This window comes from Martes martes (assembly GCF_963455335.1).
Source record: "Martes martes genome assembly, chromosome: 3".
NCBI lineage: Eukaryota > Metazoa > Chordata > Mammalia > Carnivora > Mustelidae > Martes > Martes martes.
In genome coordinates, this window is record NC_137890.1 from 109267434 (window position 1) to 109284146 (window position 16713).

The 16713-nt window shown below is 32.9% G+C and overlaps 1 long non-coding RNA gene across 1 annotated transcript; it reads right to left on the reverse strand.

The window, feature by feature from the left end:
• Window positions 1-344: 344 nt before the first annotated feature.
• LOC308339853 lies at window positions 345-8458 on the reverse strand. Its single transcript, XR_013966565.1, has 4 exons — window positions 8228-8458; window positions 3241-3265; window positions 2053-2121; window positions 345-542 (listed from the first exon to the last, which is right to left on the reverse strand). It is a non-coding gene; the product is annotated as an uncharacterized lncRNA (long non-coding RNA).
• Between the last annotated feature and the right edge of the window lie 8255 nt (window positions 8459-16713).

The window sequence follows — 16713 nt, forward strand, 5'->3', positions numbered from 1 at the left end:
CTTTTTTCTATTACTCAGATAACCATCCATCCTGGGAAACAAAGCATCTTCTTAGTATTACTGCCAGTAAAAATCATACAATTCCCAGGAAAGAAAAAGCAGACCACCATGAGTAACTGTGAAGTATATTCTTTCATTGGTAGCTAGACTTCAGTACCTATGGTCCTTACTTAATCTGTCATCTCTGAGGTAAATAAATAAATTCAATGTAAAATTTTATTTGTTTTAGTTTGTATCCTAAGTTTAGAAACCAACATGCACTTGTCTTTGGCAGATGTCAAGAGATTCCAATGTATACAGGTTCATCACTATGCAAATAAATAAACGAAAACTACAGAAATATTGCATGTAATGGATACAAAATTTATTATGAGATAAGAAGCTTTAAATTTTTTGATGTGAACTCCAAAATAGTGAAAATCGGAAGTCAAAATGTGAAAATCGGAAGTCAAAAGCTCGGTCACAGTTGCAAGCATTAAACACAATCTAGAATTGTGTTAATGTTCAGAACTCGAGACAGCTTTTACAAGGTGTCCATTCTCCTAAACAAACAAAAAAATATTTACTAATTTACCTAAAAAATGTCCAGCAGGCCTTCACATTAGCGCTAGTGATTGTATGCTTGTTGAGGGAAAAAATGTGGAATCATTCATCTCACAATGCTTAAAGACTTTTCACATAGCCAACACTCAATCAATAAACCAGACAGAAAGAAAATATTCATAATACATATATCTGACCAATAATTTTTATGCAGCATATGTGAGGAACTTTTACAAATCTATCCCAATAAGAGAACAATCTAATCAAAAATGATGAAAGTCATAAAGATATACCATATAGAAGATTTACAAATGTCAATGTGTTCCATAGACATCAGGAAAATGCACATTAAACCATAAAATGATGACATTTGTTACCCACTAAAATTGCCAGGATATAAAATACTGATACTATTAAATGTTTGCAACTATCTGGAGTAACTGACCATTCCACATACATGGCTCACGGGAGTGTAAAATAGTACTACTGGTTTAGAGACCTGTTTGAAGGTTTATTATGAATGTAAACATGTATCTACCCTATGTCTGAACAATTCAACTACTAGATTTTTATCAAAGAAAAAAAATTGTGTTTACAAAAGAATTGTACATGAATGTTATAGAGAACTTCTGTTTTATAGTCAAAAACTAGAAACAACCCAAATGTCCATCAACAAGAGGAATGGATAAACGTACCACAGTATATTCACACAACACAGGGTCAGGACTACAACATGGCAATGAAGGAAGATAGGTGTGTGTGCGTGTGTGTGTGTGTGCGTGTGTGTGCATGTGTATGTTTACATATTGGATATGCATTTATAGTATTGATATATATCAATTATTGAATTTTATTTATTATACATTTAGTTTAAATGATTGTTTATATATTATAGCATATAATATATACAAACACAGATATGGTTATCAATGCCCACTATGTAATTTGTAATGTCTAGTGCAAAATGGAAATGCAGGGACTCATTTAAAAAGCAAGGAAAACAGCACTATTACTGTTCATCTTTGTGTTGCACAAAGTCAGTTTTAAGTGCAAATAACAGCATTTAATAAATATGTGGAATTCCTGAAATTACCCAGTTCATATTTCATGATTGGGACATACATGTGTATGTTGTTCTTACCATAATGGTGGAAAGGTCACACAGTAACTCAACTGGCTTTATTTTACTTTTTGATACAGGTATATTCAATTAATACTCTCTAAATTCAGTTTGCTCATTAATAAGTCACTGTTAAAAGGCAAAAGAGCTATGGGTTGCCCCAATATTTTCAATTTTTTTCTCAATGTTATCATTTTCATAAGTGGTTGGCTAATAGAGGGAAGTGACAAGACTAAGAAAGAATATGTTAGGAGTCTTTAGCTGTTCATGTTTCTTTGAACACTGTTACCTTCCTTCTGTACTAAAAACAAATTAAAATGTGGCCTCTCAAGGCTGTCAGCAGTCCCACTTAAAGAGTCATAGACATAACATCCTTCTTCTGTACTTACTTTAAGTCTTATTGAACTTCATGCGTTGTGATTCCAACAGAATTCTGTACTCATGGGATATCACAAAACCTATATGTGAATGGGGTGACAAGGATTAGCAGCAAACATAGATATAGTACTTATCTTCTCTGCTGATATGGATGTTTCATTGTCCCACTGGACTTCACTTACAAAACACAAGTCCAAAGATAAAATTTTGATGAATTTCAAGATGGTGACACCAGAACATTAAACCAAACATAGGTCCTTCTGAACTTGGGACCCTTTGAGATTGTACAGGTCACATATGCAGGAAACTTCCCTGAATACGAAGACAGATGATAGATAGATAGATAGATAGATAGATGATAGATTAGATAGATAGACAGATAGATAGACAGACGGATTGATCTAGGAAAGCCTCTTCAAAGGGTAAAAGAAACCTCAGAGAAAAAAGATGTTGATAAGTGTTCAAAATCTAGATACATGTTGAGGAGACAAAAGAGTTTGAATATAGGCTTTACAAAAAAAGGAAATCAAAACCACTCAAAGTTTGGGGACTGGAAAATGAGAAAGATGGAGTTAATATTTAATCAAATAAGGACAGAAGGAGGTGGTTTGAGATATGAGAGATATCGGAAGTTCAATTTTGAATATATGAAGTTTAAGTGCCTATTATACACCCAAGTGTAAATGTCATTCAGGCAGTCGGATACTTGAGTATGAAGAACAGAGAAGACTGTAGTCAACAATCATGGCATGATATTTAAAGCCATGAAAAGTGAGAAAAGCTGACGTAGGGAATAGTATATATGGAGAAGAGAAATACTCCAGTATTTAGAGATCAGAGAAATGCCATGTGACCTACAATGGGAACTTGAAAACTGCCTTTGGCAAATGACTTAATCTCTCCAAATGTGTTCACTCATCTGTAAAGAAAGGGTGTTGATACCTACTTCTTAAGATGGCTGGGGAGTGAAAGATACAAATAGTACTATCTAAACTATCTAAAGTACCCAACAAAACTACCTCCTTATTCCAGCCAGTGTGCCTCTATCCTCTGATTCATTCCCCACAGAACTAGAACAAAACAAATGAAAACAAAAACCTTAATCCTTTCATTTATTCATTTGTATTACCACTGTTGGCCTTCTTAATATTTTCAAGGTACTGGTCAATTGCCCAGGACAGGAAACATGTCTTATTCACCTTTGTGACTTGACCGTTGAACTCACTACAGAAAGAAAAGACATTAATATTTTTCTTCAAAGAATGAATATATTCTTAGCAAATGAGTTCATTTGATTGCCCTAGAGAAGTCTTTACTGTAGTTCCTACTCCTTTCTCAGGACAATCAGGAATCTAACCTGTAAAAAACAATGTTTTACATTTCTCACAGCATGTTTGCTTTAATTTGATGAACTAGAAGCAATTTGAAAATAAATTTTTCATATTTTTCCTCCCTGAGTTAAAAGAAATAACAGTAAAATCTTTAAACATGATAGCACTTATGGGAAATAAGTAACTCTTCCAACCTACTCTGAAATCTAACTTGAAAACTAAATGTTCTTTGACATTCTGTAGGATTTATAAAATGTCAAGATAGCCTCCACTTTGATTAGTTATTCATAACTTTGAAATGTTTCCATTTTACCATTCATGTTCATAAAGGACCTCTCTCTGTTTTCAGTGTAAAAACAGAGCCTTTTGCATTAGTGATAAATTACATAATTGTGTGAAAGAACTAGATACTGAACCTAGGAGAAGAATATTATATCTATCCCTGTTCAAAACTGCAAATCTCTGATTTGAGCTGTATACAACCAAGTCAAAAAGCTACATGGATTTTGGCTTTATCATTTACCTTTCTTGCATAGCTTTTATCAATGGCTAGCCATTGAAAATATTCAGAACTTCCTAGAAACTGAAAGTTAAAAAATGTTCCTTAGGGCGCCTGGGTGGCTCAGTGGGTTAAGTCTCTGCCTTCAGCTCAGGTCATGGTCTCCAGGTCCTGGGATCGAGCCCCGCATCAGGCTCTCTGCTCAGCAGGGAGCCTGCTTTCCCCTCTCTCTCTGCCTGCCTCTGCCTACTTGTGATCTCTGTCATATGAATAAATAAAATCTTAAAAAAAAAAAAGTTAAAAAATGTTCCTAATGTTTCTTTCAATTGGCCTTTACCCAAGCAGGTCTCTTTTTGGTTAAAGAGATCAGATGGCTGTGATGCCTGGGGATACTGGCCATCCTAGAGGTGACTTCAGGACACAAACAGGAAAAATGAAACCTCTCTGAATATATAAACCAGAAGGATTGGAATGTAAAGAATTGGCCAGACAAATGATGAAATACTACACAACAACAGCAACCAGGAAACAGGAGACAGAGAATCCAGACATTCATGGTAGGAAACCCCCATGTGACCTACCACCAGACAAAGGGACTAGGACTCAGGGATCAACATTACTTGGTAGAAGCTAGAACAAGTTCATACTGAGTGGTCAGCAAGTTCTTTCTACATAAGGCAGTTGTTCTCAAATTTCATGTGCATAAAAGTCATACTGCTTAAAATGCAGATTCCTAGGACTTACCTCCAGAGATTAGGATTCCATAGAATCTGGTTCAATGGTATTAACCATAGGAATATGTATTTTCAACAAATATCCTTGGTGATTCCAATATAAGTAGTTCATGGGCAGCATTTGTAAATAAATTGTTAAGGAGTAATTTTTCACAGAAGGTCTAACTATAACAAAACTACTTGTTGAGAACAAAATGTTGAGTGGGGAGTCATAGAGTTAGAAGACGTTCAGAAAAAAAAAAAAAAGTTTTTATTCATGCATCCGTTAAAGCCTGGATCTTACGTTTCCTTTTCTTAGACCCCTAGCAAATCCCATTCCACATATCTCAATTTAAGCATTTGTACATAAAAATATATACTAAAGGATTTCTTAGATTGCATATAATAGAGAAAACCTCAGGTCACTTCAGGATTAGTATTAAGTAACTCAAGAGGGTAAAATGAAGAAAAATATTTCAATGACTGCACAGCTGCTACTGAAAACTGAAATTGCAAATTATTACTTAGGACATCATATCTAACATGGGGATCTAACAGAAGATCCTGTGATCCAATTTTTTAATTCTCTTATTATATAAAGGGGTTTGTACCTCAGTTCCTTTGCCACTTTTAGGACTCAGCTTTTCTTGTTACCTCTTTCTGTGAGTGTTGATCTTTTTCTTTCCATGTCTGCATCTTCCTCAAATGATTTATTCATCACTAACTCTGAATCTAAAGTTATTTATCTATCTTTATATTCAAAGTCCCTCAAAATGCTGTCATCAAGTAAATTAGGTAGCATCCTATATGGAGCCTATATTGAACAGATGTCTCAGATTTGTTTAGATTCTTCGGTAAGAATCCCATTATAGCCCTGCTTTAGGCCTACATGTCCCCATATTTCTTCATATAATATTAATGGACAGTTGCTCATGTAAATGTAGCAGATGACTAACTTTATCATTTTGCATTTTAACTTTTTTCCTAAATTTCCTTTTCAAATTACGGATGCTGTCAAACCCATGTGCTAACCAAACACCCGATACAGACAATGAATTAGCTGCTGCTCAAAGGTTTCAAATATGGGTGATCTCACTGTGTAATCTGTCTACCTAGTCTATCACGGCAGATCATCCATCGTTTCAAGGATCTTCCTCTCCAAGAAGTTCCAACTGCTTCACTAAAACTTTAATAAATGCATACCAATGACGTCTGAAAGTTATATAAAATACATATAATTTATTCTTTCTCCAATAGAATAGCTACTCAAATATTTAAAAGCATCTATTACGGCTCTCCTAAGTCTTTTTTATCTCTAGCCTAAAATCCCCCAGTTCCTTTCATCTCCCTTAATGTGCCAGAGTTTTCAGACACCTCGCTGTTGTGAACACATGCTAATTCGCCAATGCCGGTTTTACATTGTGATGTACAGTATTAGAGAAATTATTCCAAGTGTGAACCGCATAGTAGATGAGATGAATAACTTTCTTCATCTGGATATGAGACTTTGATTAACACAATTTAATGCTATGTTATGATAATATTTTCAGTGGCATGATCAGAGCATTGAATCATGCTGAGCTTGTCATAATCAACAAAAACACGAGAATTATCTCTCCAAAGATGCTATATATCACTTTTTCCTGATCTTTATCCTAACTAGTAAAGACAGATATTGTTATTCTTTCCTTTCAAATTTTGTAATAGTGATTTGATTCTCTTCTGGTTTTTGTAACAATAATTTGAAATATTGAGGTCATTTAATCTTACAGCTGAAATGGTTTAGTTTTATCTATAATATCAAAAGAAAGCCCAATGGACAAGATAATCTTTATGGTCCAGAGTTAACTGACCTTCACTATAAAACAATTCTGTAATTCCCTGATTCTAAACTTCATCCATGTATATGCCATCTGAGTATTTGACAGTTATAATTGGTGACAGTTCCCAGTTATCAAAAGATTAAAATAAAAATAATATTGCCTCAGGGCTCCTAGGTGACTCAGTCTCAAATAAATAAATAAATCCTAAAAAAAAAAAAAAGAAAGAAAGAAACAGAAATAATACTGCCTCAGCTGATCTTTACAGAATCTCTGATGCGAGAGCTGAAATTATTATTTTTGTTCTGAGACTCATAGATATCAAAACAATGTCTTGCTTAAGACATTAGAGCTGGTTTAATACACAGCAGATGACAGAAAAGAATTAATATAGATTGACAAAAAGCAGACCTGGAAAGGGATGAAAGGATTACAAAGGGGAATGAGGAGTCTTTTATGGTGATGAGTATGTGTGTTACCTTAATTGTGATGATGCTTATGTCAAATTGCTCAAATTGTACTTATTTATATGTTCAGATCATTATAGACCAGTAATACCTCCATAAATCTGTCAAAATAAATTGAGGGACTCAAGGACTTTGTTCATGCTGATTATATCTATCAATATTACTCAATAGGTAGTTAAAACTGAGAAAGTTTAAAAATATTTGTTTATTCATTTAAAAACAGTGATAATTTCACTACATAACATTTTTTTTGCATAACATTTTTTATGGAAAAAAAAAACTATTTTCCAAGATACAGAAAAGTTAGTGAAAATAGAAAAAGTATTTTGCATTTTTGCAAATCTCTTTTTGCATCCGATAACAGAAGGCAACTAGATTTTCATACATTTTGACTTTCAATGTTGTACTAAATCTTGTATTGATTGATGTATCTCAAAAAAATACTGCCTCACACTGATGCATAATTGGAAATCAGAGGAGTATTTTATTTCTTTATTAATTATTTTTATTAACATATAATGTATTATTAGCCACAGGGGTACAGGTCTGTGAATCGCCAGGTTTACCCACTTCACAGCACTCACCATAGCACATACCCTCCCCAATGTCCATAACCCAACCACCCTCTCCACAAACCCTCTCCCCCAGCAACCCTCAGCTTGTTTTATGAGATTAAGAGTTAGAGGAGTATTGTAATAGTCTTTTCAGATAATTGTGGATACTCTTTGATGCTACACCAAAACTCAACATGTGGTGATTTCTTAAAGGTATATTGCACTGTAAAAATTCAAATATCATCAATAAACTTTATATGCTCTGCTACTTTAAAATTTATTAGACTACATTGCACATTAAATAGATTTTACCTATGCATGAATGTGCATCATGCATTAAAAATTTGAAAAATTATTGATTACTTGAGCTCTGCAGTTCTTTCCAAATTGTGATCCATTTTATTTTACAATATCAAAATGATAAATTACAGTTTCATTTTGAAAACAGAAACTTTCTTTTCTGTATCACTATTGTTTTCTTCATCTTTGAGGTGATACTCTGATTCAATAAATTAAAATATATAAGGTCATTCCCCTTATGAGTAAATGCCTAACTTATGGTATGCTTATCTATCCTTTCATTAGAGTATAAACCATACATTCATAACATTCTAGCTATGGGACATGAGGCCTTCAAGATCTTATTCCTGCATATATTTGCAGCCTTTTCACCATCCCGTGTCCTACACTCAGTTTCCTGATTTCAGTTTGCTTGTACATATTTTATTGTATTGCCACATATATATGTCTCTTATTCTGGACAGCTCTTTATCCTTTTGATCAAAGAACAAAGAACACTTACTGTCTGGAAAGATGAGGTGCTTAACCATGACTTGAAGTAAGCCTCCTTGACCAGCCAGAAAAAGATGGGTGTCCTTTCCATGTGCTGATATACCAATGATCCTACTACTTTCTTGGTCTTTATAAATTAAGGAATGGCACTCCTTCTAGTAGGATGCAGGCAGGCACATGGGTTGGCAACATCTTCTTAACAGGCATGTCTTCCTTTGATTAGACACAGCTCCATGGAGAGCTGGGAGGGAAGAATTGGATTAGATTTTACCTACCATGCAATGCTCGAGTAGGAGCCACTGTAAGAGCATAAGATACAAAAACTTTTCTAGACGTTTTGATCTTTTCATGCTACTGTTCATGAGTAAAAAGGTACACTATAAGCACCTCCAAAGAAGAATCCCTGCTTTGTATATATCCCCAGGATATAGCACAACATCCAACATGTTACCAGTGCTCACCAAATAGGCATAGAATGAGGGACTATTTGGTGGAAACCTATATACTAGAAGACATGGCTCTCATCAGAGATTTCTCTTTGAGCTTAGGCCATGATATGTATTTTCCCTCCCCTGTTAAATTCATCCCACCATCAGTCTTCACAGGAGAGGTTAGTGTGGGAAGCTAGCACATTAAAATATAATTATTTATGGGAAAATGTTTTTATTTTCTTTCAAAATAAGAGTGTAAAGCACAACAAACAGACAAGTAAATATATTTAAAATATTATTTTGGCTACTGGCAGAAGGAGAGGAAAACAACAATTTTTAAACCTGTTCTGAATTAACAAGAGTCAGAGGAAGTGGGAATGTCATGGAAAGAACAAGGACTGATCATAATTGTGGGCAGAAATCCAGCCTGTCATTTTTCTGGCCACATTAATTTAGGCAGATTGTTTAACCATTCTGATCTCAATTTGTGACAGTGACAAATCTGTGAAAAAGTGTACATTTTAATAATATTTAAGTTGGTATATATTATTTTAAAAATGCATAGTAGCTTTACTATTCCATAGGGCATTTGACTTCAAATAACCAAAAACATGATAAATAACAACTTGTAAAATTAGTTTATTTCACATAACGTGAAATTTTGAGAAGAGGCAGCTTAGAGCTGAAGAAGCCCAATATGCCAGGATCCATGTGGATTCTCTCTTCCCCACTCTTCCTTGGCTTTGTTGCATTTATATTCGTGCTAGTGAATTTTGCACAGGCATGGCTTGGCTTTCCTTCAGTGGTGGATGGGAAAGTTAACTTTTAGTTTTCCAACACTTCCAGTAAAGAAAGATAAACCAAAAGTGGATTAGTTAAATCTCTTAACTGAGAGATGTATGCTATAGCAACTAACCTAACCACATTTACAAATTTTCATTTAAATGTTTGAGATTAAATTTAAATGAATTTACCAATAGTCTACATTATACTTTCTGCTCAAGTTGCTTTTATACTTTAATAATGAAAATGTCAATTGTGAAAAAAGTACCCATTATGTCAACAAATCAGCTATTAGAATATCATGGATTCAATAAATATTAGTCATAAGACTCTCATATATAGTTTATTGAAATGGATACTAGCTTTATTTTGTTAGACCTAATAATTGAAAGTAGATTTTAGCTTATTTGAGTTATTTATTATCATTTCAAAAAATTTATGGCAATTACAAAATATCTTAGATTTAAACACATTAAATACATTTTTTTAAAAAATCATATAAATTTTTGCTAACCTATTGTTAGCTTATGAGTAATATGTAGATAATTTTCTTGAGGTAGCCATCAATATTTTATAACAATATGACAGTCTATCAAGTAGTTGCAGATGAGAATAGGCAATGAATATATTGTGGTAAGAAATTAGGTTATTATGGAATCTTATGCTGCTAGGAATGGAGTAGATCTCCAAATTTCTGAAAGAGTTGTCAGTAGATCAGAGAACTTTATAAGTGGGTGTATCTTTTGTATTGACATCAAACCTTTTGATAATCATTTACAATATTTATTATTTATCATGCATGTGCTTGTGAAAGTGATTTTTGATCCTTGTTTTATTTGTCAGGATTATATGCCCTGCATACTGAAATTAAAGGAAACAACCAGATTTGAAATATGGCATAACCTTACAAATCTTCAACAGTGTCATATCCTTTATTTAATCAGTCAGAATTTTTTCTTCCTCTCTAATATCCTTAGTATTTGCCTCTACATCATCCACTAATTTAATCCTTATTTAAGTAGAAATCATTATGAAAGTATCATAATTACTTTCCTTTCCTTGATTTTTAATAGAAAACTAAATATTTCAAATAGTTCAATTTATTCCATAATAATTTCTTAAAAACATGTTACATGATTTCCCTTGTTCCTTTTTCTTTTTTCCTCTATGCTACATTTTGAGACTGTTTATCTTCTTTTAGTTGTTTTATTTAATTTATTAATTATTTATCCTGTTTCTGAGCACTTGTATTCTGGGTGGGAAAAGAAACATAAAATTGTGGTTTTGTGACAGATGTTGGCAAAGATGCAAAGAAAGGGGAACCCTATTACACTGGTGGTGGGAATGCAAGGTGGTACAGCTACTCTGGAAAACAGTATGGAGGGTCCTCAAAATGTTAAAAATAGAGCTACCCTATGACCCAGCATTTACCCCAAAAGTACAAAAATAGTGATCCGAAGGATCACCTGCACCCGAATGTTTATAGCAGCAATGTCCACAATAGCCTAACTATGGAAAGAGCCCAGGTGTCTATCCACAGATGTATGGATAAAGAAGATGTAGTATATATATTGTGAATATTACTCAGCCATCAAGAAAGAAAGAAAGAAGGAAAGAGAAAACTTGCCATCTGTGACGAGGTGGATGAAAGTAGAGGGTGTTATGCTAAGTGAAATAAGTCAAATCAGGGAAACACAATTACCATATGGTTTTACTCATATATGGAATTTAAGAAATGAAACAAAGGAGCATAGGGAGAGAGAGGGAAAAAATAAAACAAGACAAGATAGAGGGGAACACACCACAAGAAACTATTAATCATGGGAAATAAACTGAGGGATGCTGGAGGGGTGGAGGGATGGGGCAACTGGGTGATGGGCACTAAGGAGGGCATGTGCTGTAATGACCAATGGGTGTTACATCCATATAGCTGATGAGTCACTGAACTCTACCTCTTACACTAATATGCTATATGTAAATTTAAAAAAATGATATTTTAAAAAAATTATGGTTTTGTGTACATGTCAGGTGGTGGTATGGTGGGGGTCATGGAATTCAAGGAAGTAGAAGGGCAAAAATATATATACATGGGTTTATTGAAGAAGTATTATAATAGACAAGTAGTATCTAGAGATAAGACTAAGAATTGGTGCATAATTTTTTAGCTTTATTAAAGTATAGTTGACAAATAAAATTGTAAGATGTCTAAAGTAATTATCATGATGATTTGAAATATAGACACATTGTGAAAGTATTCCTCCTATTTAGTTAATTAATATATCCATCACCACACTTATTTTATCTATTTAGGAACATTTAAGTTCTACTTTAGAAAATTTCAATGACACAATACAAAAATGGAAAATTATTCAGCCATGAGAAAGAAATAAATCCTGCAGTTTATAACAACATGGATGGAACTTGAGGTCATTATGCTAAGTAAAATAAACTAAACAGACAAATACTTCATGGTATCACTCGTACATGGAATTAAAAAAAAAGAAAAGAAAGGAAGGAAGGAAGGATGAAGAAAGGAAACAAAAAGAAAAGCCAACACGTGACATGTAATTTTTGAGAAAAAAAAAAGGTTATGGTCATCCCAAATATGTCACAATTTTTTTAAACTACAATTTACATAGAAAGTAAATTTATGAGATAGACAAAATTAAAATTAAAATCTAATTATTTTTAAGTCTTCATGGAATCACCAGCACATTTCACTTCACAAATATATAAGTACTTTATTAGTTACCATAGAAAGAATATTTCTATAGCTCCCAGTAAATATGATGTGTTCAATTTATATGACTATTCTTTTTTTTTTAAGATTTTATTTATTTATTTTTCAGAAAGAGAGAGAGAGAGAGAACACAAGCAGGCAGAGCAGCAGGCAGAGGCAGAGAAAGAAGCAGGCTCCCCACTGAGCAAGGAGCCCGATGCAGGACTTGATCCCAGTACCCTGGGATCATGACCTGAGCCGAAGGCAGCGACTTAACCAACTGAGCCAGCCAGGCGTCCCTATATGACCATTCTTATATTACTCTTTATAAACTAGTCATTAAAAGACTAAATGAAAAATAATACATAATTTTTCAAAGGTTTCTTAAAGTTATAACAAATCATAGTATATTTTTTCTTCAAACGGTGTAGTTTGAATGAGCTTTTTAATCTTGAAAAATAATGGTGAGAAGTTTTCTTGATTTATTTTGAGCAAAATGCTTTCCTTAGTTATCTGTTTTATTGAATTAATAGACAATTGTATCAAATGGAGACAGGTTTCAAACTCATTGATAAAAATATTAGCTAAAGAGGTCAGAGAAGCAATTAGTGGAAATATTTTAAGAAAATACGTGCTTTTAAATTTCTTTAACAAAATTCATATTATTAATACATGTGATCTTGTCATTATTACTATTATTTTTGTCCTTAACAACTTTACTGAGATAATTCATATCCTAAAAATTTGACTCATTAAAAGTGTACAATAAAGTAGTTGTATAGTGTATTCAGAGTTGTTTAACCTTTTTTTTTTTTTTAAGATTTTTTATTTATTTGACAGACAGAGATCACAAGTAGGCAGAGAGAGGGAGAAGCAGGCTCTCTGCTGAGCAGAGCGCCCGATGCGGGGCTCGATCCCAGGACTCTGGGATCATGACCTGAGCCGAAGGCAGAGGCCTTAACCCACTGAGCCGCCCAGGCGCCCCAGAGTTGTTTAACCTTTAGCACAATCTAATTTTAAAACATTTTATTACCCAAAAAGAAAATCTGTATGTCCTAGTAGTAACTCTCTATTCAACAACTCTCCCCATCAATTCTACCTCACACACAAGAACATAGACTTACTTTCTGTTTCTACAGAGACTTCTCTATTCTGGAGTTTTCAAATATAGGGAATCATACAATTCCATTATAAAAACAAAAGCGGATGTTCTCAGGGTTTAACAATATTGCAGCATGTACTAGTGCTTCATTTCTTTTAATAACTGAATCATATTCCTTTGTATGAATATACCATGTTTGTTTTTTAATCAAATTCATTAGTGGATGGGCATTCCAGTTGCTTCTCCTCTCTGTTATTATGAATAATTTGGATATAGACATTTGTGTAGAGTTTCTTGTTGGAACGCTTGTTTTTAATTCTCTTGGGTATATTACCTAGGAGTGGAATTGCTGACTCACATGTTAACTTTATGCTTAACATTTCAGTGAATTGCTAAATGGTTTTCCAAGGAGGCTATAACATTTTAAAATCCAGCCAGGAATGTATGAGGATTCCTATTTCTCCACATTACTTGTCTAACTTATTTTAGCCAATCTAATGTTGTGAATAGGTATCTCCTTGTCATTTTGATCTTATTCCCCTAGAACTAATGATGTTAGACATCTTTTGCATACTTATTTGCCATTTGTGTATGTTCTTCGGAGAAATATCTGTTCAAATCCTTTGCTTATTTTTAAAATTGAGACCTAACACATTATTATTAATAGTAAATGTTCAATAAATATACATAAAATAAATGCAAATGGTTTTCCTTCTTAGGATTATTTTTACTAATTAATGGATATTAAATTATAAGTGTTATTCATTTAAAAGTTCAGTTAAATATTAACATAAACATTATGGAATGATAAGATGGTTATTCATTTTGCAGATCTTATAGTATATAAAAACTGAGTAAATAATGCCTCATATCTCAAATATGATTTTAAAAACCCCTCAGAATCTTAAAAAACTATAAACAAGAACAAAAAGAAAAAAGTAACATCTAGGCATATTATAATCAAACTACTGGCCAAATATAAAGGTAAAACCCTAAATCAAGGATTACTAATCTAAATAAAGGAAGATGGGGGGAAAAACAGTTAGGCAAACAGAAAACAGAGTAAGTTTGTACATTAAAACCTGAATTTACCAGAATTGCATTGAATGTAAGTGGTCTAAATACTCCAATGAGCAAATGAGTATCAATCTGAATGAAAAAAAAAAGACACAAGCCTAACTCTGTGCTGCTCACAAGAGATAAGTTCAAGAAGACACAGGAAAGTTGACTATAAAATGATATAATCATATATAAAAACATTAGCCAAAAGTAAACCAATGGTTACATTAATATCATACAAAGTAGATTTTAACTCAAGAGCATTATGTTAAGAAACAAAATCCATTCAACTAAATTTTAAAAATCAAATTGGCTTTATTCAATGATTCATGAATTGATCAGCATCCAATCCGGCAAACAGAAAGCTCTATTGAGTCTCAGGGAAGAAAAAGTTTTTTTAAAGGCAGGGAGGGAACGGAAAAAAAGGAAATTAATAGCAAAGAATGCATTGTTTTAGGCAAGGTTGCCTTCTTAATGGGAATGGAATGGGCCTATTAGTAAATTACCCTCTAGTGCTGACCAGGAAGGTCCACGTTGACTGGTTAAAGGTCACATTCCTAAAGAGGATAAAACTGCAGTGAGTCTTGGTTTGCTGACGTGGGGCCTTAACACAAGTGATTACCTATGGGGTTTAGTTTTTAACAACCATTAGAGAAAAAAAGTACATGCCATAAAGAAAACAAATCTCAAGAAAACATAACTAAATCATGTGTGTAACCACAGAGTCACAAAATAAGAAGAAATAACAAATCCATTGAACATATCCATTTGTCCTGTTGATGAGGACAAAAAGTAGTGGTAACTCTCATAGTCTATTAGTAAGGAGGTACTACCACTACAAAAACTGACAGTATCTAATAAAGCAGAATATATGTTTGTTCTATGATGCAGTAGTTTGTATATATCCAATAGAATGCTAATCTGTCCAGTAGAAATGCTTACATAGTTGGACCAAAGAATATATATGGAAACACTCGTGGCAGCACTATTCATAATAGCTCCAAACCTGAAATTGCTCAGATGTCTGTTACTAGCAAAATAAATAGTGTACTATATTCATACAGTAGAATGTTAAGCATTAACAAGAATTAATGAGCCACTGCTACACATGACTAAATGGATGAATCTTACCAACATGTGTTAAATGAAATATGCCAAACAGAAATTGTACTATATAATTCTAGTTATACAAAGTTTTAAAACATGGTGCTAGAAGGCAGAGAAGGTAGTTCTCTTCCTAATGACTAGGAAGTGGCACTTCTTTGTTCCAGTTATGTTCTATTTTTAGTTATGTGTGTATGTGTGCTTGTGGTTAAATGAATTTGGTAAGCATAGTGATACTTACTGAGCTCTGTGTTTATGGTTTGATCAATTTTCTGTACATATACTATATTACAACTATTTGTTTTTAAAGGTACATTATGTTTTTGGCCCCTAGCTCCATGTAGAACATGTTTTCCTGAAGTTCCATTTGAAGTGAATCTTCAGAAGCACACAGAACTAATTTATAACAAAGGCCCCCAAACTTACCATCTACATGACCTGCAGGAAATTAAGAAAGCCCTATTGGTGGAAATTTGTCCACATTTTTTTTTTCAATAGTAATTGACAATGTAAATGTTCTTACCCACCACTGTGACTAGATAGATAAATAGAAAAATATATATATATATATAAAATATCATATTGATATCTATATATTATGATATATATGATATATTATGACATATATCAATATGGTATTATGACATAATAGAACTTTATAGGTACATGTAGCATTATAGATATCTATGACATCATACATATGTAAAATAATACTAATTTTATTATATTAGGTATAGCACATATATGTATATGATATTAACAATTTTGAAGATTATCCAAGAGATTATTGAAAACCTTTATATACTTTTAAAAAAAGCAGTTGTTTTAATGATCATTACAGTAGAAAGTTTAGTTTCTGAAAAAAAATATTTATAATGACAAGTAGATCTTTCTCATACTTTTTCATTTCCAATCCTCTTCTGGGAAGTAATTGCTATGAACATGTTGTTGTTTATTCTTCCATTTTTGTTTATATTTTTCCCTGTACAGTATTCTATACCTTATTTATTCTTCCCACATAAGTAAATCTTGCAGACAGCACATTTTTGTACATATGGATCTGTTCCTTTCATTTTAATGGCTACATAAATTCCATTGTGTTAATGTAACACAATTGATTTAACTAGTCTTTTACTGTTTTTCCTGAACTTTCTCTATCTGCTGCATACACTGCATATTTCTACACATTCATTATTTTACATGGGTGAAGATAGCTATAAGATGAATTCTTAAAAGTGAAATTGCTTAGTTAAGTGGTATGTGGATTTTTAATTTTGATTGATAGTGCTTCATAGTAT